Source organism: Tachypleus tridentatus, chromosome 13, assembly GCF_004210375.1.
Source record: "Tachypleus tridentatus isolate NWPU-2018 chromosome 13, ASM421037v1, whole genome shotgun sequence".
NCBI classification, from domain to species: Eukaryota; Metazoa; Arthropoda; class Merostomata; order Xiphosura; family Limulidae; genus Tachypleus; species Tachypleus tridentatus.
In genome coordinates this window covers 188,654,675-188,665,932 of record NC_134837.1, presented here as the reverse complement: position 1 = coordinate 188,665,932, position 11,258 = coordinate 188,654,675, and positions in this window count along the sequence as shown.

The following is an 11,258-nucleotide window of genomic DNA, read 5'->3' as shown; positions in this document are numbered from 1 at the left end:
TTATTTATATTCACTGTTTGTGTTTATATGGACATTTTTTTAAGAATTGGAGAACGTTCACCAATTAAAAAATTGATTTAATGATAACGGAAGCCAAGGAGGTCTTTACGAATTGCCCTTATACACAAGGTGAACGCTATGGTCGCAAAAGAAAATCCTCAGACTCAAAATATTGCAATAAATCTGCATATCCCTTCGTTCCTCTCATAAGATAAATAGAATTTCTAAATTGAGCGTTATTAAGCCTATAATTTTTTTCTCTATGAGAAAAATTCATCAATCCCATTCTGCTCATTTATCCACTATCCGGCAGCTATCGAAGACATGGCAATGTGATTAAGGTGCATGTGACGTTCGTTTTATCTAAGACTAGTCACTATGAGGAGCGTAATAGCAGAAATACTGTCCATAGTCTTAGTATTGAGTAAACGATTTTTTGTTCAATATGCATATCTACGGAATGTGATTAATTTATTCTTTATAAATAATACTTCCATCAAAAAACAAAGATTGTCCTTAAAGTTGTTCGTCAAAACACGGGCCGTGAAGTTATACAACCTAAGTACCTCCCAACCTGTGTAAGTGCAGTAATGTTGATATAGTAACAGAAATTGTAATCGTACATCACAGCAATTAGTTTCAGTACTGAATCGCTACTTTTCATCTTGACTTTAATTTTAAGTGCAGCATAACAGAATCTGATAAGATTTGTATTAAAATTAACTGTTGTATAAAATTTACAGTACTTTATACGAATGACTTTACAATTGATTTTTTAATGTTTTACGATTGAGCTGTGGATACTAGGTTTATTTTGCAAGATCTGATGGTTTTGAGTGGTTACTTGAAACGTGATATGTCAATAAATCTATTCCATACAACATAAAAACGTGGTTCACCAAAAGAAGTGTAGGTATTTAAACTGCAATCATCAGCAACATCAGTTAGTATAATTTGTTTAATATTTATGAAACTGGCATAGCACTATATCAGCGGACATGTAACGCAAGAAACCGGCTTTCGATACCCACGTTGGGCAGAACAAAGACGTGTAGTTTTGTGCTAAAGTTCACACAAAAAATAAATTTATAAAACTATAACTCAGTAAGACTTCTCGTCGCTATTACGTATGAAACTATGTACGGGAGGTGTGTATTACAAACTGCTACTTATTGGCATATTTTAAGGATGACCTCTTCCATTGCAGCGGTCAAAGTTTTACGCGCAAAGTCGTAAATTTCTATTTTTGTATTATCTTTCAAATACTTGACATACAGTTTATCCTTAAAGCAATCACATGAAAATAAGTTTTTTCCTGTTGACAAATCCAAAGATTGGGGAGGCCAATTTATGTCAAAATCAAGAGAAGGTATCCTGTTTAGGAACGGATCACCCAACGCCGTCATTGTTGCTCGTGTTGTGGGATAAGTGGCGTCATCTGGTTGAAACAATTTCCGTTGATAATATTTAAAAGGAGCAACATTAACGCCAAATTCTTGACGATATACTCTTTGAGCAGCGATAATGGAGCGTTCCTTTTTTGAAATACAACTCAATACTGAAAACACAGTTCTATTCATTAAAAACTAAAGCATTTAATCCTCATTCGAAAACAAACGGATAAGGTTCTTCATTAATATTTTGGAAAACCTGACTACGAAATCCTTGCAGTTTATGTTTTGACGAGCTCTGTACGAAATATTGTGATATCTTTCGAGAAGCTAATTCCGACCGAGTGTATATAATGGAGTAGTTGTACAACAACCAACGAAGCTATTAATCTGCAGAATCATTAATGTGAATACAGGTTCTAAACGTGTATTTGCTTTTTTAATGCATCAAGAAATTATAGGGAAAAAAGCCCCGTAGTGGCAAAGCGGCATGTGTTTGGACTTAAACGCTACAAACCGGGTTTCAATACTCGTGGCGATAAAGCACGGATAGCCAAATGTGTACTCTTATTCTAAATTACAAACAAACAATATAAAAAGAATTTAGGTGATGACGTTACAAGTCAGTGTTTTATTTAATATTGTTGAAATTTGAAACATGGTATTGTAGTAGTGTTTTTGTTTTGTTTAATTTTTATTGTTGTTGTTAATGGCTGTACAATTAAGATATTTAATATTAAGTATCTATTTTATTGAGTTTATTCATTCGGCTTGAATTGCACTATTAAAAGAACTAAAATTTCTTAAACCATTTCCCATATTACAAATCCTTCGTCACGATCTTTATTGCAGCAGTGACTTAATTTATTCATTATTATTAACTTCCATATGTAAGCTATGCATGTAACAATAATTTAATGCAACAGCGTACTCGCTACTTCTACGTAATATGTGTTTTCCTTATTGCAAAGGCACATCGGCGCTATCTGCTGAGTCCAATGAAGGGAATCGAATATCTGATTTTAGTGGTGTAAATTCTTAGACTTCCCGCTGTACGAGCGGGAGACCACTATGTAATAAGCAGAATCACAAAATGGTTTTATATTTTATAACTAATGTTTCAATTTATTAATCATTCAAGTGAAACTACAATGCAATAAATTAGAAGCAAACATTACAACTGTTCTTTTTATTTGTTTTCTGGTCATATCGCAAAAAGCAAGCCATTAAATATTAACTGAGTTTTGATTCGCTTCCACTGTTCCTGATTGACCACTTTATTCCTACTATAATTCAGTTTTAATATACCGAACTTTTATTTGAAAATAATAGTATGAAGACAAGTCTCTGTGAGATGTGGAAAGAATGATTATCAACATGTTTATATGATGTCAGTCTGTAGCTTTCTAGTGTGATTTATCAATCAGCTGTATATACATCAAAGATAACAGGGCCTAGCTAGGAAGATCCTAGTGGCAAGCCAGAGCTGATTTAAAGAATCCCTGATTCAACATTTTCTAAGTACCCACTGACAGTACCTCATGAGCGTGATGACCAGAATCCATTGTAGAATGCTGAATATCACGGTCTCGACAATTAACGTTTGTTCCCTTCACCTTAGGAAGCAGACGAACACATTTCTCCAGGTCTCGCACAGTCTTTCTGCTGTTAATTTTTGCATGAGCAGTTTAGATTGCTGCTAGTTTATGCTATTAACTTTGTAGGAGTTGTTAAACTAAACAATTTCTGAGGTCCTCTTATTTCCCCCTCTATCTTTGACAGTTTAATTATTTTAATTATCTCTACCGTGGATACTTTAGGCTATCTCACCTTCTAGGCCTGGTACGTAATCTCTTTGTTTTTTAAATAATTATCTTCAATTCAATTGAAGTACTGACGTCTGAGTGAGTTCACTTTCACCTTTTTCACACCTTAATGTATGCTTTACTTGTCTCAATCTCCTCTTTAAAAGGTTGCTCCACGTAAGATTAAAGATATAGTTTTTATATGCAATCAGACGAAAACCAAACTAAGAAATTTCGGTTGTGTGGAAATATAAAATGAAAATAAAGTGCCCGTCCCATCAAACATATTTGCACTTTCAGCCGTGGGACGTTATAAAGTTACCGTAAATCCCACTGTTTGTTGATGAAAGAGTAACCCTATAGTCTCTCGTTGCTAAATTAGGGACGACTAGTACAGATAGCCCTTTGCGCAAACGTCAAACTAAAATGCAAACAGATAATTCCTTGGAGATGACGTTTTAAAACCTGTTTTTATTCCATTTAAATAGCTTATAACTTCAGAGAAGAAACTTAAAATACTGACATATATACATGTTCTAAACCGGTTTATAAATTTTCATATAAAGGTACATATTAACAAACATAAAATTAGGTTAGATATTACCATTAAACTCCTGAAATTACTCCTGTTTTAGTTGTGTGATATTCACAGAAAAGACAAAAGTTGAGTACTGTCATTAAAGCAAATAATAAATAACAAAGTATGACAACAACGGAAAACCGGTAAACCTGGCCCTTATTAATGCTACAATATTTATGTAATCAAACTTGTCAGGATTCTATTTCACGCGATTATTATCTGGTTATTTTCATCTAAGGAACAAACCAAGGTTCAAAACCAGAGAAAAAAGAAGAGAAATAGTTATGGAAACACTCAACTTATCATGCTATACTAGTCTATACTATACTTATCATGCTATACTATAATTGAAATTATGCATTTCAACCAGGAGTTTGTATACGATTCTAACCATGTATATTTTTGTACACTATCTGTTTGCATAAGTTACAAAAACATGCGTATGCTAGCCTTATACTCAAAACGCAGGTTGCTGTATGTTACCTTTACCCATGGGGAAAAAAAAAGGAAAAAAAGAAGTACAACGTTTAAGACCTTGAGACATCTATTTAACACGAATTGTGATTAACTACAAGCAGAAATATTAGGGTTGTTTAGAAATATTACAGGAATATTCACGAATAAAGATATACTTATGGTAGTGATAGGATGACGAAATTGGTATCTATTTAAGCTACATCATTAATAGACTTCTGTTACTCTCGGTATTGAACTAAAATTAAATTTAGTTTCAAAGGAATTTTAATTTGTTGGACGGGTTATTTTGGTTTATTCGATAAACATAATTCAAAAGTCCACTCCAATAACCCCCACAGTAGCACAGAGACATGTCTATAGACTTACAACGTGAGAAACTGGGTTTCGATACTCGTGTTGTGCAGATCACAGATAGCCTATTGTGTAGCTTTGTGCTTAACTACGATCGAACCAGTCAACTAATGCTGTAAGCACTTTATTTCTGTGAATACAAGATTCACGGCTTCATATAACTAAACTCCCCCCCCTACTCCGATGTATCAACGGCCATTATGAAATTTTATTGTCCTAAAATTTGCGCTTAACAACAAACAAACATAACTAACCTAACATAATCATTCCTTTTGCTAGTTTTTTCTATTACTGAGTCGCAAACATAGACTTTAATTTACAAAACGGAACTAGATAACTGTTTTACAATAAATTATTTAAGTAACATGTTTATTCACTGGCTGCCAAACACTCAATAATTTACTAACTCGTTATCCAATCTACTTTAAACGGCAGGCCCATCTTCATAAATAAACTACTATTAAGTCTTAACAAACTTTCACTTGCGTGCTAATTTCTTTCCTCCATTTCTCTATCTGGACACAAATTCTGTAGTCACAGCACAGAGCTAAATGTCTGACAGTAACAGACAAATTAAACGCTGTATACAGTACTCATTAATGGACTTACAAACTGGCTTTTTGAATATTACTCAAAATAATTCCTAAACTATAGAGAAAATCCCAAACATTAAGGTCATCTTCATCACGTTAATTTTATATCGCAAAAAGACAGCACAAAGTTTGTGAAATTACACAAAAAATATAGGTTATAGATTTTTTGTATGCACTAGAATGAGGAAACACGTACGTTAAGAGCAAATAATACTAAGTCTTGAAAAAGTACTTGTCTACTCAAGTACGTGATATGTTTTACAATTTGTCAAAATTGTCGATATCAATTTAATTATAATTTGATGAAATAACAAACCTCACAGTTGCTAATCAATTTTTAAAATTGTTTAAATGTTGTTTTCAGAATTTATTTTGTAAGTTGTTATAACACCAATAATGGGAACAGACCATTACGTGCCAACTTAAACTTTGGGCCAAGGCTAGCTCCAAACATGACAATTTACTAAAATCAAGGTCATGGAAACCGTGATTTAAAACTTGTACTCTATTATTCAACTTGAACATGTTCTCTCGCATTTTTCTCTTGAACGTGGTCAATGACAGTTGGATTACTGGCTCCTCTCTATCTCTACGAAAACATGTTAATGTTATTCCTACTCTCCATCTGGTATCTCACTGTTTGATCTCTTTGTTATCTTGTGTGGCTAAGATCCTTAAATTTACGGTCAGTAAATACTTTCCCTGGTGTCTGGAATTTCCCTCTTATTTTACTTCCATTCACTGCTGCTTTTGCAAGAAATAAAACACCCTTCGCCAATTGCCTTATCTATAAAAATCAACCTTTATTGCCTTTACTAACAAAGATCTTGCAATCGTTATCTCATTAAATGTTAAATTTACATTTCATACAACTTGAATTGTTTGTGTTACTGAAGGATTATGATTAAACCTAAATTTTTAATGTTAGTTATCTGACATAGAACTTATCTTGATGCATGGTGACTATTCTAGCATTTTTCCTGATGATATTTCTATTTGAAAGAAATTAATAAATATCGGTATTCTGTGCTTTTATATTTAACACTCCTTGACTATATTGAATGCTTAAGTCTCTGACAGTTTTTGTTTGGTTGGTTTATCCAGTTCAAATCCAAAGATGTTGTTTTTATAAACCCATCACGTTAATCTTTTATAAGACTTCTTTTGGGTTCGTTAGGTAGCTGTTGCTAGAGTTTCCGAATATTGCTATTTGGGACTAGTTTGGTAGCCATCTTATCTGCTATTTTTATATTACTGATTTTTATAGCTGTTTACTATACTTAAACTTTTTGAAATAAAGTTTGGGTACTCTTTAAGAGTCATAATTCTGTCTTGTAGCTCTTTTACTGCTCTTGGATCTGATGCATTTGACGGAGGTAAAACTATTACTGGATTATTTATCACACTGACTGTTACTTTCTCTCACATTAGCTTGTCTATACCAAATATGTAGCTCTGTACATCGTGCTGTGCATTATGAGTTATATTTCTTCAATCATAAAAAAAATCTTCACAGATAAACTTGATAATGTCTACCTTCCTCTTTAACTCAATACTCTTTATCTGAATTTCACTCTACATAAAAATGGAGTCACAAGCTTCCTTATTTATAGAGCTTGTGGAACATTTCTCACATCATTGGCTATGGTCTTAGGTACTCTTATCATTCACGTTCAGGATATGTCGTACATTTCGAAATATAAGAGAGCCTTTCACATCACTCATATGATTGGAGTTAAGACTTCCTATATTTCAAAAAAGTATTTTTTTATACAAAAATATTCCTCTTACTTGCTTTCTTTAATTTCCTAACAGTTAAAACATTTACATACATAAACCTGGATATATATAAATATTCCATAGTTCATTCCATAAAAATCTGTTTCTTTTCCTGACTGGTTTGCAATTTAATTTTCAGTTTTTTGTTTAGGATTTCAAAGAACTTATATATACATTCATATATATATATGTGTGTGTGTGTATGTGTGTATTCTTGTTTTACCATCTTAATATTCTTAACATTCTACAGCTGTCTAGTATGAATTATTATATATATATATATGTGTGGGGGGAGGTATGCTTGTTTTACCATCTTAATATTCTTGACATTCTACAGTTGTCTAGTATGAATTATTATATATATGTGTGTGTGTGTGTGTGTGTGTATTCTTGTTTTACCATCTTAATATTCTTGACATTCTACAGTTGTCTAGTATGAATTATTATATATATATGTGTGTGTGTATTCTTGTTTTACCATCTTAATATTCTTGACATTCTACAGTTGTCTAGTATGAATTATTATATATATATATATAAGTGTGGGGGGGAGGTATTCTTGTTTTACCATCTTAATATTCTTGACATTCTACAGTTGTCTAGTATGAATTATTATATATATATATGTGTGTGTGTGTGTATGTGTGTATTCTTGTTTTACCATCTAATATTCTTGACATTCTACAGTTGTCTAGTATGAATTATTATATATATATATGTGTGGGGGGGAGGTATTCTTGTTTTACCATCTTAATATTCTTGACATTCTACAGTTGTCTAGTATGAATTATTATATATATATATATGTGTGTGTGTGTGTGTGTATGTGTGTATTCTTGTTTTACCATCTTAATATTCTTGACATTCTACAGTTGTCTAGTATGAATTATTATATATATGTGTGAGGAAGGTATTCTTGTTTTACCATCTTAATATTCTTGGCATTCTACATTTGTCTTGTATGAATTATTCTGCTGGCCTAACACGGCCTAAGAGGTTTCGAGCATAGTTTTACTCTTATCAACAGAAGACAGTTCTTAGATACCTCTTTGACACATCGAGTGTACGCACTTATCACATAGTTAATGATTTTGCATGGAATAAAGATCAATAGCGTGGCTTAGTACAAAGCTACGTTCACTGTGGTGAATCAAACTTATTTTTAGCATTATAAGTTCATAAGTTCACTCCTCACTTATCAGGTGACTGAAATAAATATATTTTAACTTTGTTTACATTGTGTTAAGTTTCTTTCTTCCTTCAAAGTAAGATAAATTCAGTTCGGTGATACTTTTCCTTACGTTTCTCAGGTTATTGCGGTTACTGCACTTATTTCTTATGTTAGGGTGGGGCATGGCCAAGCGTGTTAAGGCGTTCGACTCGTAATCCAAGAGTCGCCGGTTCGAATCGCCGTCGCAAAAAAACATGCTCGCCCTTTCAGCCGTGGGAGCGTTATAATTTGACGGTCAATTACACTATTTGTTGGTAAAAGAGTAACCCAAGGGTTGGCGGTGGGTGATGATGACTAGCTACCTTTCCTCTAGTCTTACACTGCTAAATTAGGGACGGCTAGCGCAGATAGCCCTTGTACAACTTTGCGCGAAATTCAAAAACAAACTTAACGTAGTATATAGACAATAATGTTTGATCAATGTTTAGTTCTTTAACAAATCTTCTGATAGCAAAATGTTGTTTTCAATTTCTTATTTGGATGGATTGTATTTCACTCTTCTAATACAACGAACAACATCGTAAACCTTTTCATAGGTTACTCATACAAGTAAAAAAAACTTTTAGAAATCAGATACCTTTTCGATTCATTTTAACGAATGAATAGGAAAATATTATCACAAACATGATACTTAAAGTTTTATTTTTTCACTATAATAACGTTGATACTTTATTTTATAAGTGCTTGATTTAAAACAAAGTGTTATAATACAACAACTCTGTTATGATCTGGTTCCTGACACAACTTTCTTGTGGTTTAAAATACTCTGGACGTGTAATATTCACAGCGTCACTGATTACGTTAGAGATAGTAACAGTGGCAACGATAGTATAAGAATTGCAGAAAATGTTATGCGTAGTTTATTCTCAATACCTGTTTTGAAAGTTTTATTGTTTGTTTTGAATTTTCGCGCAAAGCTACACGAGAGCTATCTGCGCTAGCTGCTCCTAATTTAGCAGTGTAAGACTAAAGGGAAAGCAGCTGGTTATCCCTACCCACCGCCAACTATTGGGCTACTATTTTACCACTATTTTAGACCGTAACATTATAATGCACCCACGGCTGAAAGATCAAGTATGTTTGGTAGGACCGCGATTCGAACCCGGGACCCGCATAATAGGAGTCGAGCGCCCTAACCACCTGGCCATGGCTTGAATTAAAGAGAATAAACACGTTCAAAATCAAAGTTTAGTTCCAACATAATTCAAAACCGCTGACGGCCCTTCTCTCTAAGAACTGGAGAAAGCATCATATCAGAGGATGGTCTGAAGAAAGCTGAAAGGTTTATCACTGTTTAGAGAAACCTTCTCTTCCAAAATGTACTGGTTACCAACGTCACTATTTCACATGTTAAAATAAGGGTGATGAATTCTCTAGGTATTGTTAGACCTCCTACATCATTGATCTTACCAAACAAATGTATAATAATAAAAAACACCTTGTTTTCCATTGACATCGGGCATGGAAGAGCTCAGTAACTCCAAATAAAGCGACTTATAAGATACATAAATTGAACAATACCAAGTTAAGCTTAATGCAGAACCAAGTTTTCTATATAATAAATTTAAATGTGGGTCCAAGTGTGACCGCACTTATGTGTGAATGTTTTTGTTTTATATGTACATGAATTATTCACCTGTTTATATAAATAAGGATAAAAGTTTCAGTGATTTACATACCGCATGTTTTATATTTAATAAAACGTCTCTCTTCTCCACACAACTATTATTTATTTGACGCTTCTGTCTTTACAGTTCTTTAGCAAATTTGAAGTAAATAAATATGAAACAGAAGTTTAACAAACTGGAAAGTACTTGTGTATTAGTTGTTGTTGTTTTGAATTAAGCACAAAGCTCCACAATGGGCTATTTGTGTTCTGCCCACCACGGGTATCGAAACCCAGTTTTTAGCGTTATAAGTCCACAGACATACCGCTGAGCCACTGGGAGGGGGCTGTATATTAGTAGATATGGCATGATAAGCTGTAACACAATGTAGTCAAAACAGTTGACTAAAATATCAATGACAGCGACTGTCATGTACAACTCTTTAAACATCGTACTTGAATTTGGTAGTTAAGTAAAAATGTATTAAAAATAAAATGTTCTCTATTTAGTACTACAACGGTTTGTTATAATAATGAGAAAGGAATTTATTGGTCAATACAAAGTCGTATTGTATTCAACTAATACAAGCAATTTTATAGTTTATTAACTAAAAAAAAGACAGAAAACGTGTCCTTTAGGTACAATCGTATTAGATTAATGGTTTGTTTTTTTAGTATTACTGTACAAGAAGTGAGATTATCAGATCACGAGCTTTCATATTTTCTTCAGTAAGTGTAAGTGACTTAGTAAGCCTTGAGTGTCTTTAAGCTAATATCTAGACCAAGAAATACCCTGGGAGAACACGTGGATCCACTTTTTGTCTTTGCTCACTACTTTTTTATAGGTTGGTAACGTTTGTAACTTGACGACTAAATCTCCTAGAAAACGTACAAGATAATATAATGAAACAAAATTGTCGGTTAAGCTTTCAAAACACTCTTTCAGCGCCCCGCCCACTCTATGGCTCAGCGGTTTATCCAAGAGCTTATAGCATTAAAATAAGGTTTTGATAGCTGCGGTGTCTAGCACATAGATAATAAATAGCACATTGTGTTTAACAGAGGAAACAAACCCACCAGCAAACTCAAGCCCTGGTCTTCGTCGGGAAATGTTAAAACCTTTTTCTCTAGACATGTTAAGTATTTATTATGCTTGTTTTATGAAAACAAGTTCTATATGGAAGTGCAATATTCTATATTTCATATTTTGTTCAGTTTGAATTCGAGCTAATAATAAAAATTACTGGCGTTTAACAAAAATTACAGACCTAATTGGTCATTTGTTTTTCACTTTTCTTACGTCGATAAAACTTGAATAGAAATTTTGACATTATTATCTAACATTTCCCCACGTGCAGCAAGTTAGATAATAACCATATTTCCTAGAGAATGTTGTATGAACGTAATGCCGCGAAAATAAATATGTACGTCTTTTAATATCTGCA